This window comes from Metopolophium dirhodum, chromosome 7, assembly GCF_019925205.1.
Source record: "Metopolophium dirhodum isolate CAU chromosome 7, ASM1992520v1, whole genome shotgun sequence".
NCBI lineage: Eukaryota > Metazoa > Arthropoda > Insecta > Hemiptera > Aphididae > Metopolophium > Metopolophium dirhodum.
Genome location: NC_083566.1, coordinates 36,275,937 through 36,297,293, shown reverse-complemented (window position 1 = coordinate 36,297,293; position 21,357 = coordinate 36,275,937). Strand labels below are relative to the sequence as shown.

At 28.4% G+C, this 21,357-nt stretch overlaps 1 protein-coding gene across 1 annotated transcript in view; it reads left to right on the top strand.

Annotated features, from left to right (window-relative positions):
* Positions 1-1,122: 1,122 nt before the first annotated feature.
* The window catches only part of LOC132949275 (uncharacterized), a 46,208-nt gene continuing 25,973 nt past the window's right edge, over positions 1,123-21,357 (top strand). Inside the window, exon 1 of the mRNA XM_061020072.1 lies at positions 1,123-1,393. The gene's annotated coding sequence lies outside the window, so the exon portion shown is untranslated. The remainder of the gene's footprint in view (positions 1,394-21,357) is intronic.

Below are 21,357 nucleotides of genomic sequence, written 5' to 3'. Positions count from 1 at the left end.
ACCATCACGGGTATCCTATCGAAATGTACTCCAAAGTCTGAAATACCTATTGTAATATAGCAGGGATGGGCAACTGGCGGCCCGCGCTACATTTTCAAATTACTTCATATCATTTTAGCGCTTATCTGTATTTTATTTTATTACATTTTTCGATAAAATGTGGATATAAATTCTTGTCTAGTTACTTTATTTCATTTTATCGGTTTAGTCATATCCGTACTGCCGTAGTTTTATTAGATGGATTCAGAAAAAAATTGGAACTGTTTAAAAATGTATTTGTTGAAAATAAACTAATACATTTTCCATGTTGTGAAGTTATAAAGCAAGAATTTGATAATGAATTTAATTTTGAACATTGCATTACCCACATTGATGAATTAATTGTAGAGTTCAAAAGACGATTTGAAGAAGTTGAACTTATGCGTCCTCAAATAAATTAATTTAATAATCCTACGGCAGTTGAAATTGAAAAACAAGATCCTTCACTTCAATTAGAATTATGTGAGTTACAAACAGATCCATTTTTATCTGCAAAAGAGATTGATGTGTCATTTTGGAAAACATTACCAGTTGAAAAATATCCAATTCTAAGAGATTTCGCATTAAAAATGTTATCTATGTTTGGAACCACATTCATATGCGAATGTACATGTTCGAACACGAAACATATTAAATCGAAGGAAAGAAATCGTTTAACAGACGAAACCTTGCAGGGAAATTTACTAAGAGTTTCAACTACAGAAATAGAAGTGGATTTTACTAAACTGTCTATTGAAAAACCTCATCCTCAAGTATCACATTAAATAATAATTGTAAATATAAATAAAGATAAAAAATAAATGTTAGTAAATTTAAAGGACCTTTTTTTTGCTTTCTCCTATGCACTGCGGCCCGCTAGATTTTTAAAGTACTTGAAAGTGGCCCGTTACTGGCCCGCTAGTTACTTCGGGTTGCTGCCCATCCTCCCTGTGATATGGGAAGGGTGGCGCCGCCATACGTGACGACGTTACAATTTTATTATATTATTATGTTGTTGTGCAGACGGACAGAGACGGACGGACGGACGGACGGCGTCCACCGCCGCCGGACGAATCGCAGCACACACTGCCGCCACCGCCTCTCGACCGCATAGCGTGCGTGCGCCGTGCCGGGCGCGTGTCGCGCGCTTAACCGCTCAGTCCGATTCGCCGCAGTCCGTTACAATATCACGTCTGGACAATAGCTCCTCGCCGGTCGCGAACACGATCCACGCCACTTAAGATAAAAAGCACATCGTCGTCGTTTCGCCCAGGCGCGCGCGCGCACACACACACGCTCACACACACACGTACACACACACACACACCCGTCACGACCGCCCACACTGTACACAAGACTCGACTTGTTGCCCGCGGTAAGTGTGGCCGCCGAACCATTTCGGAATTTTTAACGCGGTTTTTGGTTATTCGTTATATATACGTGTATTATAATATTATACTATGTTTGGTGGCCGGGTTATCATTATTATTGTTATTGGCACGAGACGACTGCTGCAGGGGTCGGCGAGAAGGGTCTTACATTATCGTTGTTGTATGCGTGTTCATCAGCGGTTTGAGATTTGTTTATGCGGTTTGGGTTTGAGATTTGATGAGTGTACCTATATATTATAATGTATTGTCATTAGGTGTACAGTCGAGTAAATACATAACATCACATCTCAACTGCATCCCCCGACATCGTACCTGTATACGACATCCAAAACAGACTGTTTATATTTACACGTATAATACGCACCTATAGCCTACAATCGCCAACCGGTAAGCTCAAATCGCAGAGGTGCTGTGCGTGCTTAGCACTCTGTATTCTAGAGCTGAAACCGTTTATTCGATAATAGAACTTACGTTATGATATATTATTGTCTCGGGTAGTACCCGTTGGTTTCCATCATGCACGAGTATATTTTCAGTTTACGACACTAAATATTTTATGAGACATGCGTTATATCTTACCCTGCGGGTAATTGCCTTCGATAGCCAACTAATATCTATTTTTTCTTTTTTCTTTTAAGGTAAGCTCAATTCTTATAGTTCATATTGGGCATCCCCTGTATTTTTAAAACCATACTTTTCTATGATTTTTGACCAACAAAATATGTCTAAAATATAAATTGATTTTCATGAACAAGCATATTTTAACGAGAATCAAGTAAAGTTCAGATTGCCCTGCATATTTTTCTCGACACTTCGGCATATTTATGTACACGTTCATTGTTATAACATTAGAAATATTACTACATTACATTTATATGCTACTGTCTACTGAGCTACTGCTGATGAAAATCACCCACTGACTTTTACCCAAATATTAACTTCTGTAATTTATTTCTTATCATATTTCCTGTCTTTGCTTTTTCGGGCGGAAGGTGTGTCCCAAAAGATGCACATGATTCCATAATAATATAACATAATATTGTATAGATTGGAGTCTATTGGCTGTTAGTTAAAGAGTCTTTTTGATTTTTCACAATAATTTATATCTATCCTTTATGCATACGGGAAAACTATTTACGACATCCGTGTTGGAAGGTTTTTGAAAAATATTTCAGAAAGTCCCTCCGCTCGCTGAATTATTTTTCCATTTACTAAACTTATATTAATATTCAAGATTATCCAAGTAAGACACTGTAATAAGAAACGATGAATTATTATATTTATCATGTTACAAAATATATTACAGCGAGCGCCGTATGAGTGTTTGCAAATAATAAGGAATTACAATAAACATTTAAGTAATATGATGTGTACTACACTACTACTACAAGATGGGGTTATGTTTCGTTACGTGATACGCTGCAGTTATTTCAAAATTAATTTATTAAAAAGCATACAGATAAGTTCGAATTGTCCACGCCTATCGAGTTATTGAAGTACAAAATCATGTTGAAGATGTTTAACTTTGTGTTCTCTAAATTTGATAAACAAAATTCAAACACCTATACAGTCCTCACTGGCTACTCATAACTTATTGGGACTACACTATATATCACAAGCCCTATATACGACCATTTACTATTTTAGTCTTAAATATTTAGTTCTCCTTTATACCAAGACACATAGTGTATTGAACATTGTGCTATTGTTTAGTTTGGACGTTTGTATGACCGTTACTTAGGTATACATCATTATTGTGTTTTTACTTTTGATCAATAGTGCCTACTTATAATAGTAAGAGTCTCCGTTTCGTAAATTATAATATTATGACATATTGTCTGTATTCTAATCGTTATTATATAATCATTTTTAATAATATAAGTAGTTTATTTTACCATACAATTATATTATATGCACCTAGGAATGTATATATCACATTTAAGTAGATTATAAGCCCGAGGTAGTGTACCTATACATTTCTTTTCTTTTCATGTTTGAATAACTGTATAGAAAACATAATAGTGTCGATCCCGTATGTAAAATTTCGTTATACAAAACTGAAAATTGTTGTGCTCGTATGTCGTACATTAATATAAATAATATAAATCTCTCTGTTGCTTTTTTTCTTAAATTTGATGGGGTGGTCAAATCTATTATGCATTTTATTGATATAGGTATGTCGTAGGTTCTTAAATTGAAAATAGCTTTTATCGAGTGATTTTATTGCTTATTAATCTCATTTTATTTTATATATAAATCTATAGTAATATGTATTATACTTATTTTTTAATTTTGTCCATAGTTTTTATAAAATATTTATTACTAACAGTTATGAGTTATAAGTTACTTATAACTAGGGCAGAGGACTTGTAGCATTTGCATATTTTTTTTGCACAGTCACAAAAATAGCAGAGTGCGAAACAAATGCGTTTCATGCTACCACAAAGCTAGTTTTGAAATTTTATTGTGCATATAAATGCATATTTTGCGTTTTTTTGGTTTTTAGGGCATATTTTGCGTTTTTTATGGTTTTTAGGGCAAATTTTGTTTTTTTTTTTGTTTTTATGGCAAATTTTTTCCATTTTATACTTTTAGATGCATATTTTAAATAGTTTATAGGTTTATCAATATTTTTTCTTCGACGTTTTTATTTATTTATTTATACACCCAAAATAACGTTGATATTATCGACGAGATTTCTCGAGATTTGCCGATCTAATGCCGCAATTTGTCGGGTTATTAATTAATTATATTATCAAATAATTAATTGTAAGTTGTTAAATAAAGTTGTAAAAAACATTTTTTCATCAAAATAATAAATACCAACAGAAAAATTCTTATTTTTTATTCAAAAATATCCACTTTAAAATGCATAATTTTTTATACTTAAGTGCATATTTTTAATGCATATTTTGTATATTTAAATGCATATTTGGTGACTTTTAGAGCTACAAGTCCTCTGCCCTACTTATAACTAATAATATTATATGACAATATACCCAAGAAACCAATTTTAAATACCAATAAAATATATAATTAGTAAAAACACTAAACACACGTACGATAAACTGGCCTAATTTTTAATTTATAAATTGGTATATCGTACATATTATTACACGAACAATTGCATTGTTAGGTTTTAGTTTATATACTATGTGATTGACATGGAATAACATTTTTTTTTTATAACAACTATAAAATATATATTCTACGGCCATACATACCTATATTTAACACAATTACGGAACAATAAGTATGCCATCTATTCAGAAAGGGTTTAATGATATAGTTTTATTTCAAATATCTTGTCATTCACTATAATATTTGAGTCCAATTAGCTTATTCCAATGTTATTTCAACTTAAAACCATATTATTATATTACATAATATTTTCTTGTTTAAAATATATATATATATATATATATATATTATATCTCATGCTTTATATTAGATGCCGTAATCCAGCATCTTCTATGTGTACGAACAGTCAATATAACTTATGTTTACTTTAATACGCCAACTACTACACTAGGACTTAAAACCTCAAAACATGTTTGAACATACAAAATAATGTACGAAATTCCAGATTAAGATTTCGAAATTTCGAAATTTCGAAGGAAAAACTGCTTATAATACGTATACATTTATTAATCTTATAATATAACATATTATAATAAAATGTATATGCTACGTATACGTTTTGAGCGTGTATAATTTAAATAATGTTTAACATTATATAATTTATCATATATTTTACTCTTTGATATTATAGTTGTTGTAGAAGGTTATACAATTTTTGGGTAATCATTTATGTTGTCAAAATAATGAATAAGTAATACATTTACAATTGAAAATTTATTTACGATTTTATATATTATACTTGTATAATGTAATATACAGCAGTGTATTTATAACAAATAACGATGGACGACTTTCATCAAATCGCTTATGAATTATATAAGATTAGGTACCTATCTCAACAATTTTATGCACGAATTTTAAAGAGCATGTTTACCATCTGAAATGTTGTTTCTCAATCGGTACATAATAAGTAAATATTCTTCGGATTGTAATCTATTTATTCATATTATACGTTCAGTTTACAAAGTGCTTCATTGAAATATAATCAATTAAATAACACGAATATATTTATACTGCAGTTATACACTATACGCATTACGCAATAATAAAATATGAAGTATACGGATTTAGTTCACTTCCATAACTGTATGTAGATAGGTAGATATAGGTACCTAAATGTTTGAAACATATTTCCCGATACAGTAATCTGTAATAAAAAAAAATTGTTATACAAGCTGTAGGTACGATATTTATTAAGATCAGTACACGCGATTTATGAATTCGTTTAGACCTCCTGTGTAAAATTATTATTTTATAATTGTGTGTGAACACTTTTTATGGCGATGGACATCACTGATTCTTGTTAAGTGAAAATCCCTTGACCTCGGTCTACGTTGATGTACTGAATGACCATAATATTATGTGTTATCAGTGGCCCGAATCATCCATATTCCCTCGTTTTCCCTTGACGCTCGTCACTGCAAGCTTAGTAAACGTATGTAATTTAGTTTAACATCAATACCTTGAGTACAGAGGTCTCGAGAACCTTGTGCTGACAGCCGCAGTATTAGTGTAATTTATTTTACGCCCAAGTAATTAATACGTAATAATAATATTGTTCAAAAACAATAATAATAATCATCTTTATCAAAATATAAACACAATACAATTTTAAAATCACATAATATACGCCAAACATTATTTTCCTCTCTCCTTGTTTTTCTTAGAATCTTAAATTATAATATTATAATTTCGAAAACCACTTTATTTATCAGGTCGACTTTATAAATTTATAATAAATCAACGGTAGTCTGGCTAATGGCCAGGGAAGACGGGCTACAAACTCTGCAGTTAGGGTTCCTGGAGATTTTTTTTTTTATGGACCCGTATCTTTTTAATATTAAATAAAAAAGACTTTGGCCGTCATTTAGTTGAGATGTCTTGAAAAAATCTTATCTCAGTTCAATATTTGTAAGAGTATCAACCAAAATTCTTATTAGTGTAAATTATAATCGAATGCATTAAACAGTTACAAAGGAAATTACATGCACAATTAGTTTAATGATTGCCAATAATTAATGGTACAAGGTATCTCATCAAACAGTATCAATTTACCTATTTATATAGTATGCATAATATAATACAATAATATGTTAATATAATCGCATCAAATAATATCTACGTATATGTATATAATATTAATTATTATACAATATACACTTTCATATAGTTTCATCTGCTGATTAAACTGCGTGTGTAATTTATAAATAATTTAAGGTAGTTAGTCTACATAATGTTCTTAACTTGTTTTATATTATCAAGTTTTCCTGACTAAGGCATCGAAACCTAGTACTAACTACTAGTAGGTATACAGAAGATAAATACATTTTTTAACATTAGGAATAAAAGATAACAAATATTATATGATGATATAATAATAATAAAATAGTATTAAAACAATAATAATAGTGTTACACTCTAATAGAAATGACGAATAAATACACATTACAGAGGTGTACCTATTTTTTTGTTGATTATTTTAGATTCTGAGTGAAACGATGAATGTATTGATTTTACAATGATGTGTGTTTTTTTTTTTATTTTTTTTTTTTATTTTTTTTTTTATTTTTTTTTTATTTTTTTTTTATTTTTTTTTTTATTTTTTTATTTTTGTGTCTGTGTACACGATAAGTAGTCGAAATAATGCTTCGATTTTCGACTTCAGTATCTTGTTCGATGGGAAAGTGAATATCGTTGGTGCATTGGGGAGGTCAAAATTTTAATTTCCCAGTAGTTTTCAAAAGCGATGTGAAAAACAAAAGAAAAATTAAGGAAAAACGGGAATTTTTACGCAAAATCGATTTTTAACAAAATCGATTTTGGTTATTGGTGTAACTCTAAAACAAATGACCGTAGATGCATGAAATTTTCACTGGTTGTTTATATTTGCATTTTCTATACACAATACAATTTTGAAAATAATTTGACTTTTTTTGAACTGTTTACGGACATTGTCAGTTTTCAGTTTTTTTAAATTTTTTTTCTATAAATATCAATAAAATTTTATTTGTTGGGTAAAAAAGCTTGAAAATTTAATAGAAGGCTCCTAGGTTATTGTTTCAAAGGCAGATGAAAAAAATTAAAAATCCTTAGTCACAGTTTTTTTTTATACACGTTTAAAGTTCAAATCTTGAAAAAATACGGAAAAATCACGAAAATTTGCAAATTATTTTGAGTTAGAAATTCATAAAAAATTTTCTTTTTAAATCTAAGATTTGAAAATCTAATACAAGATTCCTCATAAGTTTGTCTAACTTTATCAAAAAAAAAATTTCTACAAGAAAGTCAAATTAAATTTTTATGAGCGTTTTAAATTCATATTTTTACAACATTAGATATTCACTCGATTTCTCATGTACCGATTTCCTTATTTTCTTGTAATTCAAAAACGAATAACTGTAGATACATGAAAATTTCACTGAATGTTTATATTAGCATTTCCTATACACCATACAATTTTGAAAATATTTTGACACTTTTTGAGCTGTTTACGGGCATTTTCAGTTTTCAATTTTTTTAGTTTTTTTTTCTATAAATATCAATAAAGTTTTATCTGTTGGGCCAAAAAGTGTAAAAATTTAATACAAGACTCCTGATATATTTTTACAATAGCAGTTGAAAAATATTGAAAATACATAGGCACAGTTTTTTTTTATAAGCATTTAAAGATCAAATTTGGACAGAATTTATCAAAATCTCGAAAATTATCAACCATTGTAATTAATAAATTATAAAATGTTCAGTTTTTTTAGCTAAGGATTGAAAATTTAAAACAAGATTCCATGTAAATAGATAATTCGGTTACCAAAAAATCTAAAAAATACACAAGCACAGTTTATTTGTATAGTCATTTTAAGTTCAAATTTGGACGAAATTACATAAAAACCTAGAATAACTATTTTAGTTATTTTGTTGTGATTGTATAATATTATTCGTGGGCACTTGAAACTTCTAATTTGTAATATTTTCATCGATATATTATGATGATAGTATCACGGTTTGTTGTTGATGTATAACGCGTTATATGTACCTAATGGATATTGTGATATGATTAATTTGGAATTTATTATAGGTCAATTTTTTTTTTAATACCATAGATAAGTGTATAATATGTCTTATACCTAGACTGACATATCGTCTCCACTCAGAATCGTTTTTCTTATACAATGATATATCATTGAATTCAAATTTAATACCATCCATTATACAGTGACCCACTTGTAACCTACAGTACAGCAGAGCGACATCCACTTGCCCACCTTTTTTTTTTATATATAAATGTATGTTTTTTACTATATGAGAGTACAGAGAATACAACATAATTTGGGAACGTTTGAGCCGGCGAAAGGTAGGCTTGTTATATTTTATATGCCCTTAATAAAAAAACCTTATTCGGATTTCAGGCCCCTTATATAAGTATTTATTCATATCGTCTTAACATGTAATTTGTTCGCATTGTTATAAGATTTGTGATTTATCGTATAGGAATCCGCCTGTCTTAACGTTATCCTCATATTATGCGACAATCGATAACGGGTCAAGTGTCAAAATTAATCGCACTTTACACCCTACAACTACCGTCATTTATTTGCATATCACTAAAAAACGATCAGTTCGTTTTGTCGTATTGTTTTGAATTTTATACGATGATCCGCTTCAAAAGCATTTGAAGACAATACACGCCATTGTTCAAAAGGTGCATACTGCATAATACTCGAAAAAAATAATCATCGTGCCATTTAGATAAGTCACGACAAAACCCATTCCAATCCGTCCATAATATTAAGTCTATATTTTGTGCGATTCACGAATTATATTGTAATGAACCCGACTTGTCTATCGTGACTCGTTGACCGTTTTACGTCCCAAACAAGTTGTTATTTAATAATCATTATCCGTGCGTTTGTCTTTGAAACTAGGATAAACATCTTGAGCAGAATACATGGCCGCATAGTCTTATACAAGTAACAATTAACCGTGTGTTTTCCATGAGAAATGTGCGTACAAAATTGAAAATAGTGAGCTCGTCTTACTGTTGGCACACGGATAGACGGACAAGTCCGTAGAGTGTGCATAGAGTCTGCCAAGCGGGGGCGTTAGTTAACTTGTTGTCGGAAGTTTATTTTCAAACCTGATTATTACGTAAACACTTCTTTGCTTTCAAACTACATACCTGCTAAATTAACAAGATAGGCGTAGGTATACGAATGCAATGGACACAATATACTTATATTATGCTGCAAACAATTTGACTTTTTTGATGTACCTATATGGCTATATATAATACGTAATACAACAATTATGTTCATAAAATCATTTTAAAAACGTCATAATAAACGGAAAACTTTTATTGTTTTAGATTTTTTTTTACTATACAGAGAACAGTTTGAATAATATCATCTACTTACTTACTTACTTACTCATATATTATTGTTGTTATTTATTATGTATATACCTATTTAGGTATGATAAACAATTTAATTCGATTTCTTGTTGCGATTAAGCTAAACTTACTCAGTAAAAGTAATTATCACAAGTAGGTTTAACCTCTAAAATCTTAAAGTTTTGCAGTATTCATAATTTAATGAAGAGTAATGTGAACAATTATTTTTGTAAATAAATAACAAACAAAACCTGTGTGTGTGTATGTGTGTGTGTGTGTGTGTGTGTGTGTGTGTGTGTGTGTGTGTATATAGGTAATGCAGACAATATAATATAGTATAGGATCATACCTACTTTCTCCCATTGAAAAATATGGAAACATGTTTAAATATATATTACATTAGGTACTATAATACATTATAATAGTGATTATAGTTAAAACTTATTAAACGTGTGTCGAACATTTAATCAGTTTATTGCAAAAACAATAATTGTAATTAAATTCCATTCATATACCTAATGATATAATTGCGTGCTAGTTTCAGTAATTGACAAATTTTAATGTATCAACTCAAACAGTTATGAAATATTTAGGTGTAATACTATTACTATTATTTACTATATTATTTATATATTATATTTTAGTAATCATTATAATATAGTAAATATTGAACAAGACATTATAGGTACTTCATATCTATATAAGCATGAATTTCATTGTTAAGAATTCTAGAAGCCAATATTTATTTATTTGTAACTTACAATGAACTAAAACAGTATTATACCTCGTCTGTGAGTTTAATTCTTAATATTTAGTATTAATTTGTATTTATACATGCCAAATAACGTGTACTTTTTCTTTATTTTCTGTTAAAGTTTTTATTTTGATGTTAAACATTTTGCTGCATAATGGCATTCAAATTAAATTAAATTTCGCGTTCTTATAAAGTTAGGTATTTTAATATTTCAGTATGTTGAATTGCGTGTGGACAATTCAAAAACACAACCGAATTACGCTCATATTTTTTTGATAATATTATAAATAGGTAAATTAATTGTTTTTCAAAAGTTATAAACAATGTTTGAATTGTCATAAAATATAATGCAATAAATATAATAATACTTATAATTATAAAATTATGTGATTATAAAAAGGTTAATACACATAGTAAGTGCACCTAATATAAGAAGGTAATGTAAATACTTTAGTTTTGAACTATAATGGTAAAATCTTGTTTGCTAATACAGCATTTCAATGACTTGAACCGTGTATTGTCGTACCTACCACTAAACTTATCTAGATAAAGTGTCTTTAACAAAACCTTCTTTCCTATAGCTTTCTGCAGTTTATTTTTCAAACTTGAGATGTTCTTTTTGAACATTATTAAAACTTCAATAAATTTCTAAAACCCAAATAAAGGGCAAGGCTGCTACCTGCGCCAACCGCAACAGATATAATTTGACCATTTACTATCGCCTATAACTAGTTACTAGGTATAAGAAAACAAGAACAAAACTGGTTCCTATTTGATAAGTTTACAACTAGGTTGTGACAAAATTATGGTATTGTCGTTTTTTTTGCTTACCAAATTTGGACGCAGTCGTCCAACAATTACTTACTACTCCCTTGAAATACAATTTAATTTAATTATATTTAAATAATAAATTGTGATAAAATATTGAATATTATTGTATAACAGGTAGTGGCGTGACGAAGGACTTTATTTGAGGCACGTGCCTCAGCTAAAGGGTGGTGGGTGTCCTGGAGACTAGGGGCATTTCACATAGGTATAGTAAATAATATTTTATTGAGTACACACTATAAGACTAAACCAATCATTCTCAGTTACCATTACGTAAATATGTAATTATTTATATATAAGTATTTATAATTACCAATATAAATTATTGTGCCTCATAAGTTAATAAAATTTGCCACGCCACTGATAACAGGAATACAGGTTATATCATAAACATGTTTCGTATTGGTATAACTTACGACCACCACTTTGTAAACCTCTGATTCAGAGAATATTTATTGTGGATTCCCTCACTATATTCTCAAAAAAAATCAAATTTTTTTTAAACATCATTAATTTATATATAATTTACATTTTGTGTAAGTATTTTATAACTTTTGGGCCATCCCGTGATTTTTGAACTCACTGTTTTGATGTTTAGATTGAAAGGTAGTAAAGTAAGTAAAATGGTAGATACACTTGTAAAATTAACTTTTTTTGATTTATTTAAGTATTAAGAAAATATAAACTAGTTAGTAAAATAAGATTTTAACATTCTTTGCATGTTGTGTATAATATTATCACTGAATTACTGAATTACTAAAAAAAAACGATTAAGTCATGAAAGGTGACTGGAATTTTAATCATATTACTTATACCTGCCTAATACCTATATTAAGTTATGATTATAGCATTCAAAAAACGATTTCCTCAAACCAGCATCAGTGACATTGTCTGAAAAATAAAATGGGTAATATCGTAGTGATAATCACTTAGAATTTTTTCGGAAATTATTTTGATAACATTTAAGAAATGAGAAATACCAAATAAGACAAAATAAAATAACCAGTATCACAAATAATTTCTAAAAAGTATTATATCTGAATTTTTCTGATAATAATTAGAAACACACGTTATAGCAGCAAAAACAGTTTGACAATATAAAATATAACCTGCACGTCATGACACATTTTATAATATTTTTAGAAATTTAGGAAATTAACGATACTTATTGATAAAATTAGTATAGGTACTTATTCAGTTCACTCTACAGCATTTTTAGATGGAATAATGATTAATTATTTAGCTATATTTATTTAATGTTAAGAATAAAAACTATGTCCATTTTTTCTATTCAAAACTCAGTTATAGCGTATCTACGGTCTGATTGTTTTTTACAAACTGGATTTCTGTTTCTCTAAAAAAAATCGATCATACGTTACACGTACGTATGCGACATATAGTACCTACCTATTATATATAAATAAAATATAAATCAATTAACTTATAGGTACTTTTCGTAACGTTAATACTTTTCGAGATAATGACTGTTTACTGTTAATAGATCCCATCTGTATAGTATTATAAATTAATTAATTATTTCATCATCATTGCACTTTTATAAGACATGCCTATAAATTATAAACATTATAATAACAAGTTTATTTCAATTTTTCACAAGGTTATAAATCTAATCACACAAAAAAATAATGAATGTATCTAAATATTAATTTTGTTGATTTCGGAATTCAACTTTTCAAAAGCTATAGATGACGTACTATGTCGGTGTCCGCCACCATTGTTCGCGATAATACGGACTGAACCGTCATAATATAATTCCTCATATTGAATAGATTCTCAACTATGAGCCGTTTCCTTGATATTTGAATGCCGTCTGAAACCGAACCCATATTATCCTACACAATAATCTTCAATGAGCCTCATTGTTCTGGTGCATAACAGTATTAGCATCCAGTGTGTCGAAAAATCCTCATGGTTTTAAGTATTTGAGGCACAGAGGTCGTATATAGTTGTACATAAATATTCTGAAACCATTGAACCACTTCATAACACAGGTCACGGGGTATTAAAAAATAAAGACCGTAGTGTGTCCGTATCATATATGCGTATATAATTATTACAATTGTTTTTCAGTATTAATTCAACAAATCTTTATCCTTACATTTGTAGATTGTACTATTATCTATTCTGTAAGTCAGGCACGCTTTATTTTATTTTCTAAACAAATTATGCATGATAGGGACATTTTATTTTATAATTTTACAACATGGAAAATTATTTGTATCCATTTTAATTTATTTATATGATTTAAAAATTAATATTCCCTGAACAAGGTTATAGGTATTAGGTAGATACTATATATAATTATTAGTTATTATAATTGTATCTGTACCAATATAACAACTAAAAAGTCTTCAGTTCTCTCATCACAACAACACAACATCGTGATACAATTTATTAGAACTACAAGCATTATCGTTTTTACTTATATTTCTCTTTTACTATGTTTCAGATGTCTATACATCTACCTACCTAGTATATACTATATAGTGCTCTATACACTTCATTGTACACCTAATAGTTAGCTTACATAATACATTTGAAATGCAATTTAATTCTGTCTTTTACAGTTTATTTACACACTTATTGTAACTTGTAAGTAATAAAAATAATAATGGGAACATTAATCACATTTTCTGTTAAGTGATAGGAAAAGGTTATAAAAAAAAAAACACAATAAAGTGTTCTTAAAAAACGGGTGACAAAGCCAATATAATAATATCTAATTGGAATGCCCTCATGTCCCTATACTTACACTGTACAAAAAATAATATTATCATAAACTGGTCTTCAACACAATGTGCAAAAAAAACAAAGATAGACGTACCACAATGTTGTCTGAATATACGTATTCTATACACACGTGAGTAGAATAATTCCAATACGATTTTGCAATATCTATTACGATTACGATATTTAACATCTAAATACGCGTAGACGATGATTCCGAGACGGTCGACCACATTATTTCTATCCACTAGATAATGCAACACACATAATACTGAACGTGCGAGAGTAACGGTTTGCAGTTGGCTAAATATCGTGTGTTTGCATGTCAATATTATCACAAATCACTGTATGGTCGTCGGTCGAATGCCGGTCACAGCCAGTATACATATTATGATTATAGACACTTACAGCATTTAGAGGGAATCGTATTTTGTAAGATATATTACGCGATTTGTAATCATGGCCATGGAATTAAAATGATATGATGTGCTTTGACGTGGAATGTTTGTAATGTCCATCATAGCAATACTACCACCGAGTAACATAAAAACCACTTTTTAGATTTTAGTACAAGGGTCCAAGGGTCCTTTTTCTAGAAATCAAATTTTGTTTTCCTTATGAACCACTGTTAAAAAAATACCTTATCCCGATATGCCCACACTGCATTCATGGCCTAGAGTACAACAGCTCCTTAACAATAATTACAGAGCCAAGGTTTTAGGTAATGGATGTTGTATTTTTTTCTCGTTTTAATTGTTTATTATTTTTATGCGAATGTTTTTTGAGCCATAAGTATTCTAAAAATCTGATATTGTTTTATAATAATTGGAGTCCATTAGTATTCATTGTTTAACCGACGTTGTTTATTCTTTTATTTATACTGTACGAATAAATAATTATACGCCCAAACGAAAATAAGCAATTCAAATTATAATTAATAAGGCCAACGAGATGGCACCGAGTAACTTGGTAAAATGCAACATAGGTATCTATATAAATTTACGCTACCTCACTAACATTAGTGTCACATTCTGCAATTTGATGTATACTTATACAAATAATATAATACAGACTATAAAATGAAAATTCTTTTGACAATTTTTTTATTTTGTAATTTCCTCGTTGCACGAGAGTCTTATCTCCAGACGGAAATGTATTTATTACCTGTTCATAAATTATATAATATTATGTTCAATAAGACTGGATATTTTCATGTATTACTATTCAAAGTTTAACACATACAACCATGAATTATTTACCAACAAAGTTTTCGCTTTCTAATCCCTTGACAGATATCACTGACTTTGTTAAATGTAAGTTAGTTTTTGTTTCTTCGTATTTATATATAATATTTATGAGTATAAATAGATAAATCTATAAAATCAAACGTTATCATTCAACGAATTTAACAATGATGGCTGTTCACTATAATACGATATTATTGCTTTAAATTAAATCGTACAATATTATTAATTTATTATACACAATCTTATACGATAAATTTTACTATGTTAATCATATCCATTATTTTAAATTATTATATTTAACATGTGTTAAAATATTATAGCGTATTATTTCAAGTATTTCAAATTATTTTTTCGTTATTATCCGCCACGGAATGCCGCTTCATGCTCATTGGATGTGACATATAGAGTATAGACATATAGTGCCTATTTTACATATTATATTGCATTATTAATATTAATTTACAGAAAGAAAATTAACATATTATATAAATTATAATATTAAATAATATTATAGAGAACATAAAATAAATAACGTAAAATGAAAAAGTTCAAAATATGTGTACTAAACAGTGTGATTCACCAAACATGTTCACTCCCATTTTCATCATTAATTCAATAATTCAGTTATTAAAAATCTGATTTTTCGGATTTTTAAACATACTTTAAGACTATATTTTAAAGTTCTTGAGATTTTTTGTATTACTTAAGAAGTATCCTGTGGAGATACAAGCTCTTGTTTTCAAAATGAGAACACCTTATTTAAACTGTAAATAATACGGTGGATAATTTTTCTGAAATTTTTTGCGAATCAGAATCAAAATTCTTACGCGTAGGTTTTGAGTTATTCAACTTTATGTGTTCGAAGGATAAAATATCCATGGTAATGGATTTATATGGTATGGGGGCTATGGTGATTTTAAAATTGTAATCATTAATATTAATTCATCAATATCAATAATTTGTAAAAATGGTCCAAATATAATAAATACTAGATCCAGTTGTACGTCTATTTTGTGTTTATGTAAAATCATTTTTAAGGACTATTATCCTATAATAAAAACATTTTAATGACTAAGAAACTACTCATTTGAATTTTGAATTAGGTACATCAACATTTTCAAAAAAATTATTTAAAAACAGAAGTTTTTATTACCACCGGATATTCTTTAAGTAGTAAAAATAAATTCAAGAATTTTAAAAAATGGTCTACGAGTATATCTCAAAATTTCAAAAATCAGAATTCGAATAAATTCATTATTAAAGGAAAAAATGGGAGTGATAATACTTAGTGAATCACCCTGTATTATATTGTCTTATATTAGTTTAGTATATAAAATAATATAATATTAACAATTCGAAATATATTTATAAACATTAATTATAAAGTTTGTTCTTATTAGTTATTACTTATTAGTTATTATAGTGACAATAAACATTGAATAAAATACAGGATTTCTTTTTAATGTTTTTATTAAAAGTTTAAATTGAAAAAAATGTATATTCTAATATATACAAGTAAGTATTTTTTGTCCCGGACATATTTTATAGGTATTTACTACCGCTTAACACACAATTACTTGAGATGATTTTTTTTTAATATTTCATCTCACGAAACCTTTTTTGCACAAGAGTAATATATTTTATAATACCTACTGGCATTATGTATTACCTGGGTACACATATTATTATACTCGCATAATAGTCGATTATGTATTATACATAAGTTTACCTACATTAACCGTAAGTTTCTTATTTTTGTGAATCTGTTATATCTATTATTTTATTTTGTTTTATGTACCTACTTACCTACATTCATATTATTATTTTAACGTTTTCTGTTTGAAATATTCATCTTTTTCATTATTGAATTATATTGTGACAATATTGACAATATTGTAACCCAATGAAAATAATTGCGAATAAAATATGTAAGATGTAACATTCAGGCGACGTATTACATATTTACATCAGGATTTGTATCTCTTATTCGGTCAGAATAACTAATATAAATAACTCGTACAATATTGTACTAACTTTTTATGTTCCGTATACCATACGTCTAGAACAAGAGACTGACACTGTTCAAAATGTATATTTTTGAAAGTTTAGATTTGAAGTTTGAGTTAAGATATTTTAAAGAGTTTTTTACCTATGCGTTTGAAACTAAAAACTTAAATACTTGCAACATTTATTACGTCTTTGCAATATGACTTTTTAAAATATTATGAAATACTTTCTTAAACCCAAAACTTGTGGCCTTTTAAAATTGTTTAAGTGAATGCAAGATTGCCATATTTTAAGATGTGGCTGTATTTCATACAGAAATTGATTTTAAGACAGCCATTTAAGTACTAAAATATGGCAGCAATGTATTTCATATTGTGGCTGCAATATCACAAATTATAAAATGCAATTTACCGCCACAGCTCTAAATATTGCTGTTTTGTACTCAGCATATCACACGATAGTTAGTTTTTATTAAACACCGTTTTTATTTAAGAACAAATCGAAATAAGGCGGTCTTGAATTTTGACTTCAGTGATTAATTGGATAAATTAAGATAAGTATACTGCCATTAAGTAAATATTGCTCTCTACCTTTGAAAATTATCTAAAAATTAAATAATTCATTACTGACACATATTTTTAGTGGCTAAATGAAAAATGATATTGAATATCCATGCATTTTATAGAGCTATTTCTTCACTAATTCGAATGCAGTCATAACTCAAAATGTATGAATTTTAAGTTGCGACAGTCTTGTTCCAAAGGTACGCTTATGAACTATTGAACAAAATAATGATTGTAAAAACACAAAAAAAAATATATTGATTTAGATCCCAAAATCGATTTTTGAGTTAATTGTCGCATTGACTCTCAAGATCAACTATCCTTGAATAATATAAAATTATAGTTTTTTAAAATCCAAGAGTAAGACCGCTTATTTTTTATAAAATACGATAAATAATAATATAAATAAATAATTAGATAGGCACTATTAGGTATATACAAGACGAGTATAAAGTAAATCAAAAATACAAGTAATTCCTAAAAAAATAAATAATTTTTGAGCAGTTCAAGTTCTCGGAAAATGTTCAACTTGTTACTGTTTATATTATTTATTTAAACGTACAAATGTTCTATTGGTGGGTACAACGATACAGCTTTCTCTCGAAATCACAATGATCCCCGTGAATCAATAGTTCCACGAGAAGATGAAAATAATTTCGCACATTCAACCACTTCTGGGCATATTTTCATCTTAATAAAGTTACAATGTATCCTGCAAACATACGATCATCGTTATTATGCATTTATAGTTTATAGTTTATACATATGTGCGTGTACAGCCATAGAGGTACAACCATCGAATTATTGCAAATTACAGTTCATTCAAACATAATACATGGGTACATAGGTACATACATGAATTAATGCGAAGCCAGAAACGGATTAGACCGTAATATTTTTGAACCGTCATTATAACAACGCCCGAGTGTGTGTTTCAATTATACAATTTACATTATGTATGTATTTATACATAACTTTCGCAACAGTCATATATATGTATATATCGTATGGACGTTTGGTGTATTTTAATATGCTATCCTCGTAGAACACAATGTGACATTTATTCAAGAACGCTCGTGGGATTGGCCATCGAAATTGGATAGCTATAGATGTTGTTGGGGAGGAGAGACTGTGCAAGCCCAATGTTATAATATTATCAACAGTTATCATTATTATTAACAATTTGAATGACAAAAATCGTTGGATGTGTAATATAATATTTATGTATGTCACTCAATGTCCTTGTTAAGCCTAAATATAATACAATACGAATGCGTTTTAAATAGGTAATGCATTTAAATGAAGTAAATAATGTTCTTAGGATACATTATTTCAACAGACTTATAAACTAAACACTGAATAATATTTTAGTTAAATGTTTATATACATAAATTAGGCAAATAAACAATAAACAAACTGGTGAAGAACACGTGCTACGGTCTATCGTTACCAACAATTTAATAATTATCTTCGAAGTTTATGTAATTTATCGCAATTATTCGTATTGTAAACTATAATAATGGTTGCATCATATCATAAATTCTCAATTAAAAATAAACACAAAATTTAATTTAATTGGATCCAAATATAGAATCCTAAATACTTTGCTTGAAAATCGTAAATTAAAATAGCAAAATCTCATAACTTTTATTCTTAAACATAATATTTTCATATTTCAACGTTTTTACAACAATTTTACTAAGTATACATCGTATATTATATTATTCATAAAAAATAATCTTTGAAGTGGTTCATCATACTCATAATTGTACTATATTAGCATAGTTGATTCTTGATTATAGTAGTTATACTAGTCCACAAGACTCATATATTATTAGCAAATTATACGTATTGGCATATTGCATATTATGCAAAACAATACCACTGTTATTTAATAGAGTGGAATATTGCAAAAATGCATTATCCTCTAATGGGTGGTTAAAATAATAAATATAATATTTGACTGGTTTTTTTTTTTTAAACTAGTCAATAGTAATATACTATATTATAATAATATTATGTTTTCCTAAAAAAATAGAATATATTATATTTACTGTGAGTATACTGTATAGTAGGTATTCAATAAACTGACTACAAAATGTATAAAAAAAACAAACTATATGACGTGTAATATGTGCAGTATGTACAAAATATAATATTAATCATATTCTAATATACTTCAATGCTCTAATAGTTATGTTGGCACAAAAAAAGTAGTTTAAATATTATATTTAACTAGCTCGCGACTTGCGATTGCTGAAATATCACGCAATTACGTATTTGGACTTTCTCCTCTATAGTTAATAATTTATAATTTCAAGGAAGGTAAATGAACAATGATCTATTTACTACACGTCATGATATCGATATTATATTTCTATGTTGATTTTATAACTTTAAATGAATATTTTATAAAATATTATTTTAGCATTGTATGGGTAAAAATACTGGCGCGTAATGGCATTATACATTAATGACAAATTCTATTCAAGAATCGATAGCATTAACAATGTGAGAAATATCTATTTCAATCATAAAAAGTTCACTACTTATGATGTAGATATTTTTTATAACAGCTAAATAAACAAACGTTGTTCTTCCAATAATTTTAAAAAAAAATGTAAACATACGAAAATTAAAATATTTTAACTGCAGATAAGGGTGCACAGATACAAATAGATCATTACAATATATCTTTACGTAAATATAAAGTTTTAGTTTACGGGAAACTAAAACTTTAGAAAGCCAATTTATACTAGAAGAGTGACGGTAAAAAATACTCGGTTTGTTAGTGGACGTTAAAAAAGGAAATAGGTACATTACTATTAACTAAAAAGCGTACAAGTTAAAACAATGTGTTGAAACACCAACAATGAGTTATTTTTACATCGTACGCCAATATCGCAAGTCTGGATTCTCTCTCAAAAAAAAAAAATCACGATAGGTACATAATAATATGTCCGACGTGAAACGATAACGATTATGGGTCCATGTGCAAGCTAATATAGCAAATAAATAAATGTTATGTACACGTCCTATTCGTGTTCATCATTTTTTTTTTTTGTTACATATTACGTATTAGCCCTCGGAGCACACAGAACGAAAAATAATAAAATGAAAGTAAGCCGTCGCCGGTCATGTATATAAATATAGAAGTATATTATTGTTCTCTGGTTCGCGGTAGGTATAAACTAGATACTATCGGTGTGAAACTTTGACCGATTTGCTGACCAGGAGGAAACAAATGACCCGTCGATTCCATTAATCATCGTATCAA